The sequence below is a fragment of the Perognathus longimembris genome, chromosome 1, assembly GCF_023159225.1.
Source record: "Perognathus longimembris pacificus isolate PPM17 chromosome 1, ASM2315922v1, whole genome shotgun sequence".
Classification (NCBI taxonomy): domain Eukaryota; kingdom Metazoa; phylum Chordata; class Mammalia; order Rodentia; family Heteromyidae; genus Perognathus; species Perognathus longimembris.
The window spans coordinates 15,438,768-15,460,756 of NC_063161.1; the positions used below are offsets into that span (position 1 = coordinate 15,438,768).

Here is a 21,989-nt window from a genome sequence, read left to right on the forward strand (position 1 = left end):
AGAGTTTTCCTTACTGTTTGTGGACTTGGACACAATTTATGTCTCTCCCCAAAACCCTTATTTGTAGACAGAAGCTTTATATCTCTATAACAGAAAATGGGCACAGGTGATTTTTAAGGAAGTGGAATAGAGGAAAATGGGCAATTATAAGCATACCTTGGGGAATTATTCTTTTTGAGATCTTCAATTGTTCATTTACAAATTCACTGAACATTTGTCAAGAGGCTTCCTCTACGCTAATCACTGATGATTCTAAGATTAAATGACAGAATTTTTGAACTACTGGAACTCACAGTCTGAGGCAATCCTTAGCAGAGCATTAGCAAACAAACAAAAAAATAGCAAGGGCATTTAATGTAGTGTAGAGGAAGAAACCAATACTTTCTGGGTTATATTTTAAAAGAAAAAAAAAAAGAAAGGAAACCAAGATCATTGTTTCTTTTTTTCCTTAAGAAGCTAGCAAGGCATTTTTGTTTTCCTAAAGTAAATTTGACTATTTGACATTTTTCATCAAAGAGTAGCACAAATATAATCACACCCCAGGTAAGCAGCAAAAATAGTGAGGCAAGGAACTAGCCTACTTTATATGGTCAAACCCACCCACTGAAAAAGTACACTGCCATTCTAACTTCCAGTGATACCACTCCTCAAGCAAAGTCACCAAGTGAGCCTGAGAACACTAATCCTTAATATTCTGGAACTCAAACTTTACAGTGTTTCTTAGCAGTCAATAAGCTATGTCTAGAAATCAAATACAAGTGAACACAAAGTGCCCTGGTAGCTTCCAATGGCGAGCAATCATTAACTCCCTAGAGGGAACAGAGCTTTGTATCATATGTTGATCATTTGGACCAGTGAGAAAAATGTAATAGAAAGAATTTTTTTTCTTACAGAGTAATCGATTTCTACCAACAACTACTGACCCTACAATCTGCTAGGCCAAGGACAGAAAAACAAAGATGATGAGGTCTGAATTTTTGTCTATGATAGAATAATATGCTTGTAAAGAAAGGAGTATGGCAGAAATAACTCTAACAGAAATGAAAAGTCAAATGTGCATGAGGTAAACCATGGAAAGGCCATCTAATATAGAACGGGTATGTGTGGGCTCACTTATTTATCCTTTCAGTAACTATTTCTTATGTTCTCTCTTGCTATTACTTCACTAGGCTATTGAAGCCAAAAAAAAAAAAAAAGCAGCCATGGACAATACATAAATGAATTGTGTGGTTACTTTCTATTAAATGTTCATTTATAAAAGCCAAACACTGGGCTAGTTCTAGCTTGCTGACTGAGCACTGATTCAAAGTTGGAGGGAAGGCTGCACAGAGTGTAGTAGGCATTGTGCCGACTGCTGGGGAAGTTTCTCCCAGGCAGAGAAATGGCATTCTCCATAGTGAAGTTCACTCACAAAAAGCAGATATACAGTTTCAAGCATGTTGACAATGTATGACAATGGCTGTTTAGACCAAAGGTAACACTTATGACAACATATTTTTTCGTGTAGAATGTTTATTTAAACTTTGAGAGATTACAGTAGGGGACCTGAAAGCTGCCCTGGGTGTGATGTTCATGTGAAGGCAACAGGACTCATGAGCCAGGAGGGGAGGGAGGCTGTATCATCTGAGTCAATAGGGGCCACAGATCAGGGTAACCCGCTCAGGGGCTTGGATCTCGGCATTGGTTTGGGGGACACAAAGTAGACTCAGGGAGATCCTCAAAATGGTTGCTGATTGCAAACAGGTACTACTTCCCTGAATATCCATGAATCTGAAATATAAACTGCAGATTCGTAGCTTCAAGGGAAGTTAGATTGTTAGTCACTCTAGAGGAGGGCATCAGTAAAAGACTAGTTGGAAAGCAATTAGAGAAAATCAACATTATCTATCATCAAATCTTTATAAGAGAAAACAAAACAAAAACTTTTTTTTGTTTTTCTTTCTGACCCCAGAATCAAAAAGAGATCTATTCCCTCACTGACCTTCCCTGTGTGGGAAGTTTTTGCTTTTCTTTTGAGATCTTTCTGTTTTTTGTTTTGCCAACACCAGTGTCCTTGTGCTTGCTTGCCCAGCTGGCATGACAGTACTTGAGCTCTGCCTCCCACCTAATGTTTGTCGGTTATCTTGAGATGAAGTCTTAAAGACATTTCTGCTTGAGCTGCCATTAAACTATAATCCTTCACATCTTAGCCTCCCAAGTAGGTAGGATTATAGATGAGAGCCATTTACTCATGGTGCATTATTATTATAGTTGTGGTTGTTGTTGTTTGGATTGGTTTGGTTTTGTTTTCCTTTTCCATTTTCCCCCCTCTGTCTTTAGCAAGAGACTTCCACACTGGCTACCCTCCAAGCAAAATTTCTGCATTAATGGGACTGACATAGAAACAGACCTGCTTCTATGTTCCTCTGCCTGGAGCCAAATCAGTGTTGCAGCCAGCCACTGTAGGCGCAGCTCAGTTCAGCAAGAGAATGGGAACATCATTAGCATAGCAGAAACCTCTAGGGAAATAGCTATAAAGATCCACTTACCTGGCCCCAGACCTGTGGGTGAGTACAAACATAGATATGGCTATTTACTTTTTCCTTAACAAAGTAGGGTGCAAAGAAGACAAAGGACTCCAGCTTTTATGACTAGAGTGGTTTCAAATCCGGATCCAAAGGAAGCCATTGGCCAGAGCATAGGAGGACAGGGACAGGGTCCTTGTCCAGTTGACAGGGGCTATCTACCTCTCACTCTTCAAACTAAACATCTGAATTGGAGATCTGGGTGACAAAGGAAAAAGCTAACCATAAATGAGCCAGATCAGCCACTGGGATGTCTGGAGCTGGGCACAGCACAAGGTGCAAGCTGAGAAAATGATGGAGTGTTTTCTGCGGAGACAAATCTTATGAGCTTTTGGGGAACATTTGAGATCCAAACTATAGTAGTAGTAATGTAACCAAAAACCTGGAATTTTTTTTTTACAGGCAAGATGCTAAACTCAGCTTTGAATATGCTGGATCTGGGGTTTCCCAGAGATACGAAGGTAAAAATGTTTGTCCAGCACAACCACAAATAGAGACATAAAGCTTGGAAAGGTATTTTGTTGGAAGTCTTTGCTTAGCAATTAATGCTGACAATTTGAGAGAAGCTGGGAATTTTGGAGAGACATGATACAATAAAATCTTGAGGCAATTTATATCAGCAACTAAACAGCGAGTAACAAACAACAGCAGTTAGAATTAGCATTTGTGGAGGGCTGACAATATGCTTGGCATTGTTCTAAAAGTGTAAGTATGTTAATTCATTTTATCATTGCATCAGAGTTTTATATGGCCCTTGCAGTCTGTCCCCTCATTTTAGAGATGAGAAAACTGAAGAGATAGTGAGTGATTTACCAAAGATCTCACACAATACAGCCGGTTTTGAACCCAGAGAGCCTACTCTGCAATACTTCTCTTAGCAGGAAAAGGGAGTCAGAAGGACATTATGTAACTACCAAAACAGTTTTGCAATGATTAATTCATAGGAATAATGCATAATAGGTGATTTGAGTTGCAAAGTTGACCTTAACAATTTCAGTGCTTACATAATTAAATTTCCCAAAACAATTAATAATAAATAAAAAACCTTTATAGAAGATTATCTGTAGTATTTTAAAAATCCATTTCAATGCCTTGTTCTTTAAGAATACATTCCATTTTCCTTAAACATGTATCTAAAATACCTTACTCTCTACTTATTCGATAAAAGATTTCACACAGCTCAAAGCAAAGCATATATTCACACATTTTCATTTTATACTACTTTATAATACTTGCTTTATCATCAGTGGATAGTGTTGAAAGCTTGTCTCTAAAGCCCTCTTTCCATATATTAATGAGTCAAATTGGATAAGCACAATTTTCATAGTAATGTAAATAATGTAAGTCTCAGCCAAACACAGTTTGTAAATGCCTTGTGGAATAAATATGGGAAGGCAAGATTGGATCTTCTATATAATAGGAATATGGGAGAGATGCATATGGCATTAATACTGTTTTTGCCAATCAGAGAATTCACTGGTATTAAACATCAGTTTCAGGGCTAGGAATGTGGTAGAGTGTTTGCCTAACATGCATAAAGCCCTGTGTTCGATTCCTCGGCACAATACAAACAGAAAAAGCCAGAAGTGGCACTGTGGCTCAAGTAGTAGAGTGCTAGCCTTGAGCAAAAAGAAGCCAGGGACAGTGCTCAGGCCCTGAGTTCAAGCCCCAGGACTGGCAAAAAACAAACAAACAAACAAAAAACCCACATCAGTTTCAGTAGGCTACCGTTCTTTTAGATTAGGGATCAGCAAGGTGGGTTGTGGACCAAATATTTGGCCCATTACCTGTTTTTGTAAATAAAGTTTTATTGAAACACAGTTATCCTAATTCTTGACTATCATCAGTGGTTGTTTTTGGCACCGTAACAGCAGAACTAAAGGCATGACAGATGATATGGCCTTCCAAGCTGAAAATACATACTCTCCCGACCTTTAAAGAACTTTACCTATTCTATCCTTACATCAAGTGTTGCTAAGATATTTCAGCATTGTCCAGGTGTGCAAGCAAACTCTCTCCTACAAATATTTTGCAAATGTGTCTTGTTTGCAACTTTGAACCTTACCAGTTTGAAATTTCATAGAGTTTGACCCTTAGCTTCTCTTGTTTTCTTGCAAGATTATTGAAAAGCACCTGTGTGGTTGCTTGGCCTTTTCACAAATTAAAATAGTAGTTAGGAGACCTTTTTTCCCCCCTAAAGATACCACCAAGACAAAGTATAGAGTTTCAGTAGAAGGTTCATGAGGTCTAGTGAGCAAAGTACTCTAAAGTCATTTTGCCAGTTTAACAATGGGAGACGCGATTGAACTGTCTGTAGTAGTAGTCACAGCCCATATTGAGGCATTACGGTTAAGACTCTGGATGATTATGGTATAGACTCTGAAGCTAGACCGTATGAGTTCACGACCTGCCTCTAACATTACTAGCTGTGCACATTCATAGTTCCTTTTGTTTTGTTCTATTTGGCAGTGCTGGGGTTGAACCAAGTGCTTCTTACATGCTAGATAAGAACTCTACAGCTGAGCTACATTCCCAGCCCTAGTTACATGTTTTTAGTTAACCTCTGGGAGCCTTTGTCTTTTTAGTTATAAAATAGAGATAACAGTATCTACCTCATAGGATAGAGCAGTTCTGATCATAAAATAAGTGCTGTAAAAATGGTGACAATTCACATTTAGAGAGTAGTAATGTTATGGTTGAGAAATAGTTTCACAGTTAAGAGTATAAGCTCTTTGGGTGCTGGTGACTCACACCTGTGATTCTAGCTATTCAGGGGGCTAACTATCCTAGCTAGAATTCCAATTCAAACCAGCTCAGGCAAGCAAAGTCTGTAAGACTCTTATGTCCAGTTAACCACCTAAAAGCAAACTGGAGATGTGGATCAAAGTGGTAGAGTGCTAGCCTCTAGCACAAAAAGCTCAGGGACAGTGCCCAGACCCCGAGTTCAAGTCTTATGATTAAAAAAAAAAAGAGTATAAGCTCTAGTCCTGGACTTCCTGGAGGACGGGTGTTCTATTGGACACACAAAGTCTGCATCCAATAAATATTAGCTACTTTTGTTATTACCAGCATTAGCATTGTTACCGTTTAGATTTTTCATTATTATAAGTCAGGCTAATGCTAAACTTTCAATAGTATAAGTTTATTATCATTAGCAATACCATTTCATATAAATAAACTTAGGCAGAATAAGGTTAAATAATGAGTTTTTAGTTTGTTGCATGTGTTGAACCAGCTTTGCCAGCACCATTTGTTAACGAGGCTATCTTTCTTCCAAGCTATTGTTTTAGCTCCTTTATCAAAGATTAAGTAAGCATAGTTCTGTGGGTTCATTTCTGGGTCTTCAATTCTGTTCCATTGGTCTTCAGGTCTGTTCTGGTGCCAATACCAGGCTGTTTTTATTACTATAGCTAAAACTAGATCCTTATATATCACCTTGCACCAAAATTAATTCCAAATGGATTAAAGACCTCAAAATCAAAACAGACACCTGGAAAACACTAAAGGAAGGAGTAGGAGAAACACTTGGGCTCCTTGGCGCAGAACGGAACTTCCTTAACAAAGACCCAGAAAGGATATAAATCAAAGAAAGGATGGACAAATGGGACTGCATCAAACTGCAGAGCTTCTGCATGGCAAAGGACATTGCTCGCAAGATAAACAGAAAGCCCACAGACTGGGAGAAGATCTTTACCGGCCATTCAATGGACAAAGGCCTCATATCTAAAATATATGCAGAGCTAAAAAAATTACCTTCCTTCAAAACAAAACTGCAAAGAACCAATAGCCCCCTCATCAAGTGGGCTAAAGACTTACAAAGAGACTTCTCTGATGAGGAAATGAGAATGGCCAAAAGACATATGAAAAAGTGCTCTACATCACTGGCCATAAAAGAAATGCAAATCAAAACAACATTGAGATTCCATCTTACCCCGGTAAGAATGTCATATATCAAGAAAACTAACAATAACAATTGTTGGAGGGGATGTGGCCAAAAGGGAACCCTACTTCATTGTTGGTGGGAATGTAAACTGGTTCAGCCACTCTGGCAAGCAGTATGGAGATTCCTCAGAAGGCTAAATATAGAACTCCCATGACCCAGCAGCCCCACTTTTGGGTATCTATCCAAAAGACCACAAACAAATTCACAGTAAAGCCACCAGCACAACAATGTTCATCGCAGCGCAATTTGTCATAGCTAGAATCTGGAACCAACCCCAGATGCCCCTCAGTAGACGAATGGATCAGGAAAATGTGGTACATATACACAATGGAATTTTATGCCTCTATCAGAAAGAATGACATTGCCCCATTTGTAAGGAAATGGAAGGACTTGGAAAAAATTATACTAAGTGAAGTGAGCCAGACCCAAAGAAACATGGACTCTATGGTCTCCCTTACTGGGAGTAATTAGTACAGGTTTAGGCAAGTTACAGCAGAGGATCACAAGAGCCCATTAGCTATACCCTTATGAACACATAAGATGATTCTAAGTGAAATGAACTCCTTGTTATGGAAACGATTGTTATTATCACAGTTGTAATTACTTTCAACGTACCATGTGTATCTGTAGCATCTATTATAGATGATGTTCTTGTACCACCTTCCTGTGGTTGTACCTACATTATCTCTGTAACATTATCTGAGTATATTGGAAACCATGTATACTGGTATTAGAACTAGGAAATTGAAAGGGAATACCAAAATTGAGAGACTCGGGGTAAAAAAAGAAAAACAACTATAAAAACAATACTTGCAAAACTGTTTGGTCTAAGTGAATGGAACACCTCATGGGAGGAAAGGGAAAAGGGGTGAGGGGAGGGGGGTATGAGGAACGAGGTAACAAACAGTACAAGTAATGTATCCAATGCCTAATGTATGAAACTAACCTTTCTGTACATCAGTTTGATAATAAAAATTTGAAAAAAATAATGAGTGTTTTTCATTGAGTTCTTAAGTGATAAAATTAGAACCTGGGTCTTTCTGAAGGCAGAATTAAGAGATTTGGGGATTTATATCATAATGGAAGCAAACTTCTTCAAGGAAAATGGTCAAAGAAACAAAATGGTTTAGTAAATATCAGTTGTTATGATGACTTCATTTATACCTTTTAAGCAACTGTGTTGGACTAATACAGTCTCCACAAATATAGGATGTTAATATTTGGAGAACCCTTACAGCTGCTCAATTTTTCAGATGAGGAAACAGAACAGTTCAATGATGGACCTACAGAGTAAAACCTGAAATCACATCCTAAAGGCTCAAACCTTTCCAGAACAATCAACTGCTAGGGCTTAATAATAGAAAACTAGTGAAAACTGCTTTCACATTAGGGTTATTATTTTATAAATAAAGGGGAATTTGAGAAGTAGAGTCAACCAGTGCTTGTAATACATTTGAAAATAAACTGATTAAGAACTATATAACCTCTACGAGATCTGGCCACTACTAAGAGTGCCCTAGATAGATGCACAGATCATTGTAGGGATGTGAAGATGGTCACACAGATAAATGTCTTCACTAAATACTTTCATAGCACCTTGGTCTGGTTGGAAGTTGTACTAAACACACTGGTATCTTTCACTGAAGTCTAGGTGGTCAGGGCCCATTGGTAGTGAGTGGCCTTAACTTGCTCACCTTATAGAAAAACCAGGAGCAGGATGAAACAAAATGAGACCATTAAAAAATCTGAAGAGTTGAGCAGTAATTTATTAGTTCATATATTGGATTTTGGACTTTAGGGCCTTGGCCTTTGCATAAGCTATCCCTGTGTCTCAGTTTCCTTATCTATCAAATGATGATAAAGACTGTGCCTGCTTCATAGGAGTTGGTAAGTTGGTAACCTTAGTCACAGGCTTTGAATGGTACCTGTATCTAGAGAATAATCAATAAATGTTACTATGTTGTCTGATATTAGAGACAGAACCTGAATTTACTTTCTATTTTCTGGAAAAGAATAGACACTGATTTATTCTGTTTTCTGATGGTCTTCAGGATCTGACCTCTAATAACCTCTAAACATCCTTTCCTATTACTTAGTTCGATCCATGTTCTTTTCTCCCGTGTGACCCTCTTCTTCCTATAGTCATCCCAACCTAGATTCTACTGTGTGCTGTGCTAACACCAATCACATGTCCTTCTCTCTGGCCTAGAGTGTGTCCTCAGCCCCTCAATTCTAGTTCATTTTGGTAAACCCCATTCCTTCTTTCAAGAGGAAGCTCAACTACCACCATTCCTGAATCTGCAACATTTATGAGTCTGTTCCAATTCCTGAGCAGATGATCTCCACCCTCTGTGCCTCAGTGGAATTTTACAATTTTCCATGATAACTATCATCATCTTCCTTTATAGTTGCCTATACAACTCTGTTCCTTCTACATAGTATTCTTTCATCCTACATGTCTGGAATTTCGAAGGCATTTAGTAAATTTCTACAGAAGAATGAAAAAAAAAGGGAATAGGAAGTCAATTAACAATTATTGAATACCTACTATCTCCCTACCATTTCTCCAGATGCTGGAGATAACAATAAACAGGAAAAGCTCTCGATCTTCATTTGAGAGTGGTGGCCAAATGTGTCATTATATTCTCAAATAATATAATTCATTGGATATTACATATTTATAGTGTGCCTACTACTATGTGAGGTACCAAAACAGTTTCAAACGAAGAAGACCTGTACTGTTGGGTGGGACTCCTGACCTCACAGATAGATCTCAAGGAGTTCTACAAACTCTATAGTCTATTCTCTGATCCCACAGCTAATCCAAATTATCCTCTTTTTACTGACGGTTGAGCCTAACCAACCTTCATTTCTTGCTTCCTTGCCTGCAACATGATTTCCATGTGAAGAGAAACTATATGAAATAGGAAAGTTAAATTGAGTGCATATGAACACATCTAATATGCACACGGATGTGTTCTGATGGCTTGCTTCACTGATGGAAACTTTAAAATCACACTAGACACTTTAGAAAGTGAAATTTATGGCATTAAATTCAAACTTAGGACACCAAGCAAACTTCTTTTCCCCCATTCATTTATTTAACAAACTAGCCTGGAACAGGCAACCCAATACAGGAAAAAAAGATTAAAAGTACTCCCTTTCAAAAAAAAAAAAAAAACACCTACTTTGTGTATGCAGAGCCTAGCCCTGGATCTCTGGAGGTTGACTCAATGCTCATCTCTACTAGACAGTTGGACTAGACATGTGTGAGGCAGTTCTAATGTACTAGGCTATAGAGACATCGATGTCTGTCTGTCACGGCAACCACCGTAACTGTCACATATCAATTCTCTGGCATAGAGCCCGGATATGTGCATTTTCAAGAGGAGAGGGAGCCTTGCACAGGACTGACTGGCCTAGGAATCACAGCACGCAAGAAAATAACCCTTCCAGCAACCAATTACAGGGTGCCCTTACCTAGGGGAGACCTCGGTGTTTTCCTTGCTTTGCTCACTGGCACCTAGAAGGCTCCCAGTAAATATCTATCAAATGCATGGATGGTGAACAGAAAGGCCCTCTGAGACTTGGAAATATTCTTTATTCCCCATGGGCTTCTCAAGCAATTTTTTGAGTTATGATATGACAATTCCTTTCAATGACTTGTAGAAATTACATAACTAATTTTCAAAGGACCAATGTGTCCCATTTTTTAATAAATTATAGCTGCTGGGATAGAGATTAAAGTGCAAATGAGGTCATTCTTGTGGTTTTTTCCTTCCAACATACAAATTAGCAAGGCTCTCGCTGAAATATGTTAAGTTTATTAGCTACTGAAAGAGTAACTAAATTGAGCTTACATTTATTTTTAATGACGTGCTTAGCTGAAAAGGCACATTAGTTCTACAACCAATCATCACGATCACTTAGCATTATAAAGTGACATGCAGATGGCAACCTGGCCATATAAGCCTGCCTACCATCCTGACCATACTCTCTCACCAAGGTGTCAAGAAAATGATGTGGATGTCACATCCACTCCCTAGGGATGTATGGGCATCTTTCATTTACTCTGATCACTTAGATCCGATTTACCACCATTCTGCCTGCAACATCTCCAGCTAGCACTGTGGTATGATCACATTGTTTGCTTTTTTAACTCAACGTGAAGATGGAAACCAGAAAAGGGCAGAAAAATCTTCTTGGGAGTCTCAAAGCCAAGTCAGAGAGCTTAAGACATTCTCAGTAAATGTTGAGTGAACATTTGGCTACAAGGACAAGCATTTGTCAACACATCATCAATTCAATAATTTGAGTTATTACTGGCAATCACACAGAGATGCACACGTACCACACACACACACACACACACACACACACACACACACACAGGAATGTCAGCTCACGTTTATAACTCATATTTACTCGTGTGGCCACGACTCTAGATTAAGCAACCTGCTGATTTAGAGCTTCACAAAACTCATGTGTTAAAATTTTAATCCCAATGTCACATTAGTAAGTGGAGTCTTTGAGAAGTCATTAGGTCATGAGGAATTAGTGCCCTGACACAAGAAGCCCTAAAGAGCTCCCTCCTATCACAGGATTTGATAATGTACTCAGAGGACAGCCAGGAAGTATACTCACATCAGACAACAAATCTGCCACTGACTTGATCCTGGGTTCCCCAACTTCTCAAATGGTGCCAAATAAACTTCTAGTATTTATAATCCACCTAGTCTGTACTGTGAGTGGACTAAGACATCCTGTGTTCAGAGCAGGAAAAAAAAAACAGTCCTTCCATTCAGGGAGTTCAGTGCACAGGATACGAAAACCTTGTTAAAAGACATTGCATCTGGTGTTTGTGACTACAAAGCAAGGACCTACAAAGTGCAGAGAGACACTGTGCAACAAGGTAGAGCAGCTAATCAACTACCATGGCCACCTGAGAAGCTCCTTGTCACTGTAAATCTAAAGGAAGACAATGGACTTGGCACAGAGAGAGGGATGTTTCCCCAAACCACACCTCATTTGTTTTCACCGTTTGTCTGAAGAAATTGGTATCCCTTTTAGAATACGGTTTAAGGAAGTTTCATGAGAGCCATCAGTTATGTAACACCTTGGTTCCTCTTGTCCTTTTCTCAATAACCACAGACATAATAACCTTGCAATAACACAGACATAATGGCCTTCTTACTTTGAGGAATAGCTCATCAAATATTTAAGGTGATATAAAAACCCAGTCATTACAAAATGATGAATGGAGGCAGACAACTAGAAACAACTCTAGTAAAAATTTCTAGGAGCAAATGAATATTTGGAAACAGTGTTATTAACAGGTTAGGGTGGGTTTTGTTAGCTCCCAGTACTGGGTAGAAATGAAGACCTGAAGGCAGAGAGTCACATCCATAAGGACACACCCCACTAATGTCTGACAAAATTCAATTTGAAGATTTCTTTAGAACTAACAAAGCTATACCCTTAACTTACATATAATTATAAATGTGGAAACCTAAAGTGATTTCAGGCAGAAATGAAAAGAAAGTTCCTGAACACAGAAGCCTTGATATTGATTTCCTGGACTATATATTACCCTTGCCACACTACAAAAAGTTTATTTATTGTCCTTCAGTCTAAAGAAAGAGCTTACAAACCCTAATTAAAATCTAAATGAAAGCAATCATCAGATAAATAGTGACCCATAGGCTAGAGGAATGGAATAAATTACGCTGTGATGGTATTTAAAAGTTAAAAAAAAATAGGTCAGGAGAGTTTTCCTTAAAAAAAAAAAGACATTCAAATATATAGTTTTACAAACTCATGATTTCAGGACACTATGCTATTAAAAAATGAAAACTTAAAAAGTAACCTTCCTGTATTAGCTTAATTTTTTCAACGAATGACCTAAGCCGATTAACTGAATTCTATCAACTGTGGGTGATGATAAGGACAAGTATTCTTAAAAAGGGGAAAAGAATCATTTTGAAGACTTTTAAATACAGGAGTTTTAAATAGGGCACATTTAAGATGAATAACAGTATAAATGCATAACTGAATAAAATATTACACCAAATGTCAAAAGTGCCAACGGTGTCCCTCAATTTAGCATTTTATCTCCTTTCTGCAACCCTCTCCACACATCAGGCTTCTGTACCCTTTGATGAAACTGTCCTCGTACGATCATGTACTTCTTTATTGAGAGCCTGACATGCGATTCCTACATTCTCCGATTTCCCCTCTGAGGGCTGAGGGGAGGATTTTGATCAGAGATTGTGTCAATGCTCTGTGACCTCTGACAATGGAGATGCCAGCAGAAGGCAGGAAGGCTAAAAGGGAGAGGTCAGAGGATTGCCTCCCAAGATCGCCCCTATAGAACCATCGAGGATTGGCTGTGACCCTACCCTGACTCCACCAAAACCTGCCAGCTCTGCACATGTCTCCCTCTTCCTCCATTCCTTCAAGCCTAGAGGAAGTAAACAAAGAAAGCACTGACTACTAGTCCCAGGGGGGCTGTGCTGTCCCCCGTGGTTTCCTTTACACCTGCTCATACCCTCGCATTTTTCTCAAATTATCTTAATCTGAGTGTCCCATCTGTTTCCTGCTGAAATCAAGATTTATATTGCACCAACCAAGTTTCTAAAAATGTTGCCTTGTAAAGAATTATTACTTTTTGTTTTTCTGAATGCACACATGCATAAGCACTTGCATGTGTGCACATGCACACATGTATACACACACATACACACACACACGCACACATGATGAAGTAGGAGCAAATGAAGACCTGGAAGGCAAAAGCAGGGCTTGTTCTAAAGGAGGCTGTGTTTATGTAGGTGTTGTGAGTGTGACTAAGAGTTTAAAGCAGGAATTTTTCCTGGATGCTAGGTCTGAGCGGAGAGGAAGTAGTGGAAATCATTTTAGGGACAAGAACTTCATATCTATATACCTGATTTACCAACTGGGAATACATTTCACACAATTTTTAGACAAAGAATTACTTGTAGAACATGATTATTTCTTGACCACTCAGTGCCTATTTTTTCCTGTTTTTTCTTGCATATACTTAATTTTCTCTTGGGGAACACATTTTATTTTCATGTATTAATGTGTGATGGGCTTGTTCATTCCTAGCTCCATAAAGGGACAAATGGCCCAGCCTTGTCTGGCTAAGGTATCACACCCTCCTGGACACAGTGATTGCTTCAAGATTGAGCATATGCCACTGGCAGAATCATATTTTAGAACCTTTGTTGCAGTCACCTGGAGCAAGACATCCAGATGGTAGGAGCCACTATCAACTACCTTCTGACTATGAGTGGGCAATTTGCCTAAGAAGGAAGCCAACTCAGGGAAAACAGGCTGGAATAGCAAAATGCTGATCTTATGAATCTAACTCTCTAAGTCCGATTCCAACCATGCTTGAAGATTTGGAATTTTTCTTTTGCTAGAGGCATTATGACTTGAATACTTTGTCATGAACAGTAGAAAAAATTCTTACTATCAATGGTAATCCAAGGGAAGGACAATGAGATAAATCCAAATGCATCCTGGGTATAGGAATTGGGAGGGTATTTTATAAAGAATTTTAAAACAATAGACTAGATACTGTGGCTTTTACCTGAAATCCTACCTACCTGGGAGACAGAGATGTAGGTTCATCCTTCAAGGCCAGCCTAGGAGCAAAAATAAAATTCATAGGACTATCTCAGCCAATAGCCAGGCATAGTGACATACACCCAACATTCCAGCTATTTGAGGAGGGACAAACAGAATTATGTGTAGGCTGGCCTGGACATATAGTGAGACCCTATCTCAAAAAAAAAAAAAAAACAACAATGCAAAAAGGAGATGGCAATATCATTTGAATGATAGAGAACTTGCCTACAAGTACAAGGCCCTAATTCAAACCCTGATGCCTCCAAGAAAAGAAAAGAATTACTGAAATAATAACAAAACCCACTATGAACCACTTTGGTTTCTATTAGTACCATTTCCTATCATTTTTCAAAAGCCCCTCCTCTAAAAACCATTTTATTGTTCTAAATGTTTGCTTCAATTATTGTTACATTTTAATTACACATACACATAGCTTATGTAATTAGTATACAATATATGATATATATTATAATATACTTTAAATCAGCCTTCTTAATTGTATTTAAATAAATCTCATCATAATCAGAAATTAACTCAGAGAATTATATTTTGTTGTTTGGATTTTCTTTTCTTCATGTTATTTACTTATGTACTTATTTACTTACTTTTTATTGAGCTGGGGGTTGAACCTAGAGCCTCATGTAAGTACTCTGTCATTGAACTATATTCCTCAGTCCTGAGAATTCTGAATTATGTAGTCGGCCTCCAAATATAATTAGACTCCATTACTGAACTGCATTTCAAGAGTAAATCTCTCAGGAGAGCTCAGCAGATGTAGATTCTACTCAGTCTGGGGGAGTTAAGTTAAGGCTTCCTCCCCCTTATGGCCAACCCTTGAGCTGAATATTGAACATCATTGTTATGGAATGCTTGAGTCATCCAAAAGAAAAATCCTTACTGGTCTATTCTCATGCCTTTAACCAAATCTCTTGAAAACACACTTCTCAAAACCTCCCAAGAGCTTCCCACTTTAATCAGCCTAAGGACTATGTTATCTGACCACAATGCCCAACTCAACCCCTATAAGGCATGGCATCATTTCTTGCCTGAATTCCCCAAGCATGTCTTAGCCTCAGGGACTTTGTATTTGCTTTTCTGTTTCTTAAGCACCACCATGACCATCTGCTCTCTTCCCTCTGTGCTCATGGCTTCCTTCCTTTTTTCATCAAGGTATCATCCAGTCTCTCTGTTCCAATAACAATCTATCAACCAGACTTTCCTTTTCCTTCACCAAGTAGGAATGTCACCCTATTACAGCTCCATGGTTATAGCCCCTTCCCTCTTTATTTACCAAAGCATCTATAGCCACTTGACATGTATTTAGTTGCTTGTTATCATCTGCCAATTGGATAGAATGAAAGCTCAAAGAAAGCTATATTCACAAGGCTTAGAACAAAGCCTAACATTGTATTTGGTTTTTAATATTTAGGAGTGACCGAATGAGCCTTGGGTCGTACAGGCATTGGAGGAACTGCTTAGACTAAGAACAGAGACATGGGAAAGTGGGTTCCATTCAAAGAATTTAAATTTAGGAGGAAACACCTGTAATCCTAGCTACTCAGGAAGCTGAGAATGAGGATCACAATTCAAAGCCAGGCAGGGCAGAAAACTCTACAAGACCCTTATCTTCAACTAATGAACCAAAGTGGAGCTATGGCTCAAGTGATAAAGTGCTAGCCTTGAGTCAAAAATACTCAAAGGACCTACGTCCTAAGTCCTAGCCCTGCCCTCCCCCCCACCCAAGAAAAAGAGGAAAGTAAGAAACACAAAGTGTACATTTTTTAGTTTATTTGGTTTTGTTTTTTCTGTTTTGTTGTTGTTGTTGTTGTTGTTGTTGTTGTTATTGTTGCCAGTCCTGGAGCTTAAACTCAGGGCCTGGGCACTGTCTTTGATATTTTTTTTTCACTCAAGGCTAGCACTCTACCACTTGAGCCACAGCACCACTTCTGGCTTTTTCTGTTTGTGTGGTACTGAGGAATTGAACCCAGGGCTTCATGCATGCTAGCACTTTCCACTAAACCATATTCCCAGTCTCCATTTTTTAGTTTACACATGAACATTAAATCTAAATTATAAACAGATATAAAAACAAATATAAGGTCATATGCATATGTACATAAACATAGTGTTTAAAGTATGGTATATGCAGGAGAGGATTGAACAACTAATTCATAGCTTAACAAAATGAATACTAGAAAGCTGGAACGTGTATTTTCAGGAAAGGGGCAGGCTAAGGAGAGGAAAGTAGACACGTGGAGAGACGAAGGGAAGCCAGTGGGTAAATACAGTCGTAATACTCAATGTACATATGTGAAAACAGAACCAGGTAACTTGAGGGGATGGGTGGGGTTGGGAGAGATGAGAGAGAAGGATGCAAGGTAACCTTGATTAAGATGCGCTGTACTCATAAACTGATATGTTTAATTGAAACCCTTTTGTACAGCTACTTAAGATAATAAAAAATTAGAAAAATAAATTTAAGAGTATGGAGAAGCAGGCAAGCAGAGGCGAGATGATAACACCCTAGTGCACATATCTATTTCTTGACACTTGCAATCCTTTCTGGGAAGAAATGAACAAAATGGGAGCTGGCAATATCTGGAGAATGAGGAGGAACTTTCCCCAGACCAACAAGAACTCACAAAGCAGCCAATTCCATCATTATTCCACAACTCAGAATTACACATATAAGCACTTTTTGAACCAAGTAAGATTCCCTATAATCCCCGGTGAAGTAATAAACTTGGAATCAATAACTGAGCATTAGCCAAGCTTTTGCATCGGAATTTCCCCTAATTACAATACCCAGTGGAAAGGTGGTTAAATGCAAGCTTAGCATCCAGCTCCAAACTAGTTTATATGCAAATACAGCATCCCTCCAGCCAAAGCTGCACTAAGAGAACTTCTTTAAATAAGGTTTTAAAAGGCCTTGACACTGAGGCGATATGTCTACATTCAATTGCTTCTTCATATATGGAAAATTAGACCCAGAGCTAGTGAGGAGGTAAAATTCCACCAGTGGATTTTGAACAACCACAAATATTAACATAGTCAATACCAAAACATCCCTGGGCACCTAGTGTGTGCCAGGCAATATTTTGGTCCTCTTAAATTGGGCTAACATTATTAAGTATTGATAAAATGTTACACATCATGTTAGGTGCCCTGGATTTTTAAAAAAAAATGAGACATCACCACAGCCCTTAAATAACCTTTATAGCAGCGACAGATGTATAAACACAGAATTCCTGTGTGATAGGTTAAATGCTTCTGTAGGGATGTTAGAAAATGCATTTTCTTAAAATAAGTATTTTTTTTTGTTGTCAAGATGATATACAGAGGGATTACAGTTACATACTTAAGGTAGTGAATATATTTCTTGTCATACTTGTTACCCCTTCCTCATTTTCCTCCCACCTTCCCTCCCCCAATGCCTCCTCCTTGCTTTCATCATTTTTTAACCTTCCCAATGCTTATGAACTCCATGAATATTAACAACATAACAATTCCTTCCAGGTCGGGAGATATGTACATTTCTTTCCTTTTGCTGAGTGTAATCTGTTCCTTCTTTTTCTCTCATTTCTTCCCTCCCCACCCCCGTCTCTACCTCACCTATGGTGTATACACATGCACATCTGAGGGAAGCTGGGTAGAGGGCACAGAATGGGTGGAGAGTGGGAACATCATACAGTAGAGGGGGCCCGACAGCTGTAATAGACACTGATAAAATGGGTATTTTCAGCATTCTTAGATGTGTATTTATTCTATATTTGATAGACAAAAGTACCAGATATGTGTAGTTTGTCAGGCTAGACTAGGTTCTGCCACAGTCACAGCCCCACAAATCCAGGAACTTAGAGCAACAACAAAAGCTTATTTCCTGTTCATGTTCCTTGCCCATGTCAAGTCATCTGGGGGCTGGGGGTTGTGTTCACATTATCACTCAGAGCTTCAGGTTGATAGAGCAACTACTATCAAACATTAGCACCCACTGGATCTTAAAGTTTCTGCTCAGATATGACACCTCCCACTGCCACTCCTTTAATTGGCTAAAAGGAGTCATGGATGTCTGAGAATTCAGTGCAATGGGAAAGAACAGTTGTACTACAGTGTTTCCTGAAACAGGAGGGAACCAAATGCATGTGACGTGTTCTAAAGACCACCACCAAGATGGAGCTGAGGGCTGGGGATATGGCCTAGTGGCAAGAGTGCTTGCCTCGTATACATGAGGCCCTGGGTTCGATTCCCCAGCACCACATATACAGAAAATGGCCAGAAGTGGCGCTGTGGCTCAAGTGGCAGAGTGCTAGCCTTGAGCAAGAAGAAGCCAGGGACAGTGCTCAGGCCCTGAGTCCAAGGCCCAGGAATGGCCAAAAAAAAAAAAAAAAAAAAGATGGAGCTGAAGTGAAAGTCTCAGAGTGCTAGTCCTGGACATGTTGCTGATGTTACTTCTTGGTTCCCAGGACTTCATTTTCCCTGGATGTTTTGCTACTTCTCTTGGAGATTAAAAAACAAACAAATAGTATGAGGGACAAGGTAACAAACAGTACAAGAAATGTATCCAATGCCTAACGTGTGAAACTGTAACCTCTCTGTACATCAGTTTTATATTAAAAACTTAAAAAAAAAAAAACAACAAATAAAACAAGATGCATTGATGACTCTTTCTGTGAAATCCATCTAATATGTGACACGATAACATTCCTAGTTGGAGACCTTGGAAACCTTGCTTCCAAAATAGGTCTGAGTCACTGCTGTTTGGAGTAATTTTTTTTTAAAGGAAAGAACTGTGAGTAGAAACAGAAAATGGAAGCCGGGCAGATGGCAGAATGGGATTTTGCAATGAAGTCACTGGCAAGAAACAGGAGGCCAAGAAAAGATGGAGCTCACATCCTGAAATCTATTTCATATATGTAAGGAGATGGAAGCCTAAATCCTGTGATAGTTCCACACTGCACACACATTAATCAATAAAACAAATAATCATCTGAGTAGAGAACTGGGCAAAGGAAAGAAGGGAATTCTTTTTACATGTGAGTGTCCATTGCCAAGCAGAAGAAATTTCAGGTTTCTAACAAACACAGGAGAAGTAGAAATTAGTTATACCATTCACACATACACAATGTCAAACTTCCTTATTCAGAATGAGGTCTTTCATCTTAGTTTAGCAAATATAAAATATTATTTACATAGGCTTATATCAGCTTAGTAAAAAAAAACGGTTTTTCCCAATGTATGAAGTTCTCAGTTCCAAGTTCTATTACCAAGGATAGAAACTATATTTTCAAATGTATGTACCTGCTCAGGAATTAAGAAAGGCCTTGTTTCACTCATCTTCTAGTTCCAGTAGTTTTATTTTACGTTATTCATTTCAAATAATTTAATCTTTAATTCGTTTTTTTCTTCTTTTTTGCCTTCCATCCTCCCTCCCTTCTCCCCTCTCTCCCTTTTTCCCTTCCTCCATTCCTTTCTTTTCTTTTTTTCTCCCTTTCTTCCTTTCTGTCTCTTCAGGATAGAGTCTCACTACAGCACAGGGTGGCCTCAAATGTGTAATACCTCTGTCAAGCTTCACATTGCTGGGATTACAGGTATGTATTACCATGCTTGGCAACTTTTTTCCCCAACAACAGTACTTAGAAAGAAGATTCTTCAGGAAGACATGTAGTGATGTGGGATACTTCATCATTTAGATCCAGGAGCTTATGGGGGTGATTCCAGACTGAGTAGACATCAGTCATATCCTTCACATTACACTCTATCATCCCCCAAACACAGCTTTTGTGCAGGACCCAACCTCCTACGTAACATGGAAGGTTCAGTGATGTCATTGTTTCGACAATGTGAACCCACAAAACCTCAATAAAAGAACACGATGGGGTGATATCAGCTTCATAGGGAGGCAGTGTGGCCTGAGGTATGTGAGTAAGGATTTTGAAGTTGGCATGCATACCCAATGTTCCTACTAGAATTACTATCCTGGCCAGGTACCGATGGCTCATACCTATGATTCTAGCTGCTCAGGAGGCTGAGATCTGAGGATTATGGTTCAAAGCCAATCCAACCATGAAAGACAGTTGAGACTCCTCTTCAATTAACCACCAAATACCCATAAGTGGAGCTGTGGCTTAAGTGTAAAGCACTAGCCTTGAGCAAAAAGAGCCCAAAGACCATGCTCAGACTCAAGTTTCAAGCCCATTCTAAACTGATGAGATAAAATAATTCTGATTTGCCTGTGGTCCATTTAAGATGGTCCATCCAAGTTGCCTGAACTTTACTAAATGCATCTTCAAGCTTCTTAGAAATAAAGGACTACTGACAACTTGATAATGAGCACAGCCTTTGACAGAGATCTCCAAATGGACGGGGCTGCTCTCCCAGGCATATTAAGAACAACAGCCTGTCCAATAAAGGCTTCTCTCCTGTCACATAACACAGCAATATGCAGCTTCCATGTGAGACAAAATCCTGCTGCTTTAAATTTTGATGAACTCATCTATCAAGACAAGAGAGAACTCCACCTTAGAATCGATTCTCCTTCAGCCTTGTCTCCAAATCCAATCAGAAAAAGCCAACCAACTTTCTTAATTATTTTAAGATCCTTTGTTACCCTAAAAAATCAAATTCATATGATTTACCAGGGCAAACACCATGGAGCCCTTGTTTTATGTCCAGCCACTCTGCTTCAAGTATGATTCTCTCAACATAGGACACTGCTTTGGTCCTGTAGCTAATGCTACCTGTGTTCTGTATCATGCCTTCATCCGTGGTAGAACATCCTTCCTTTACCAAGGTCTTGGCATTACCTAACAACCTTCTCTCTACCCAAAGTTTATGACTCAACAGAGGAACCTTCCACATTCACTCTTGTCAGCCCGGAATGGCTAGCCTCATTTGTCTCTGTCTTTGTTCTTACCTTAAGATTTGCATTATTGATTTATTTCCCCCACTTCACTATCTATACTTGATCCTCCTCCAATTCTTTGATTGTTTGGTATGGAATCATGAATAGATGCTCTACAAACATTTCCTGAATGCAAGAGCAAGTTCCCTCAGACACACTGCTAGTTACAAGCACAACCTAGGAAAAGTTCTTTACTTCCTCATTTACAAAATCGAGGACTGGTGAGTTGTGCTAATCATAAGTAGCCATGATTCTGTCACGTGCTTTTCCAAAGGCTGCATTTGCAATTAGAGGCTGATGATAACCAAGTCAAGTCATACAGTAAAGTATTCCAAATTTAAAATCAAGCAGCCTTACTTCAACTTCATGTTCCACATGTTCCATTCCTTTACCCTTTGTCTAGCCACATCCCCAGATTCAATATTCTCCAAATGTACTATAGACATTACTGATCTTCAAACTTCCCTCACTGTGGAGTGTTGTCCAGCTTCTCCTTGCCCAAGGAAACTCCGCTCCATCTCCTCCTGGCTGTTGATTCCAGCTCTTCTGAAAGACTTCTTCCTTGATTAGTTTTTTACTACATTGATCCTATTGCTATATTACAAACTCATGAACATTATTATATTAGTATAATAAAAATTATAAAAGTTATGAATGTGTCTACATCCTTGATTTCACTGTTAGTTCACTGAAACTTTAAGTAGGTCTTGCTTTGTCCCAGTGACATTCAGAATACACAGCACTTCACACACGAGTAGGTGTTAAATAAATGAAATCGTTGGCACATGAATGTGTCCCGCTGCCATTGGAAAGTGAGGACTCACTCAAAAATCAAACTGGGAAACACTGGATGAGATTCAACATCTTTCTTCTAGAGATTTTAGTTATAGAATTTAATGTGGTATATATGTATATACATATGTGTATT

The 21,989-nt window shown here is 38.9% G+C and overlaps 1 protein-coding gene across 3 annotated transcripts in view; it reads right to left on the minus strand.

Annotated features, from left to right (window-relative positions):
- Positions 1-21,989, minus strand: part of Ano4 (anoctamin 4) — a 341,279-nt gene that overhangs the window by 188,797 nt on the left and 130,493 nt on the right. The window lies entirely within an intron of this gene.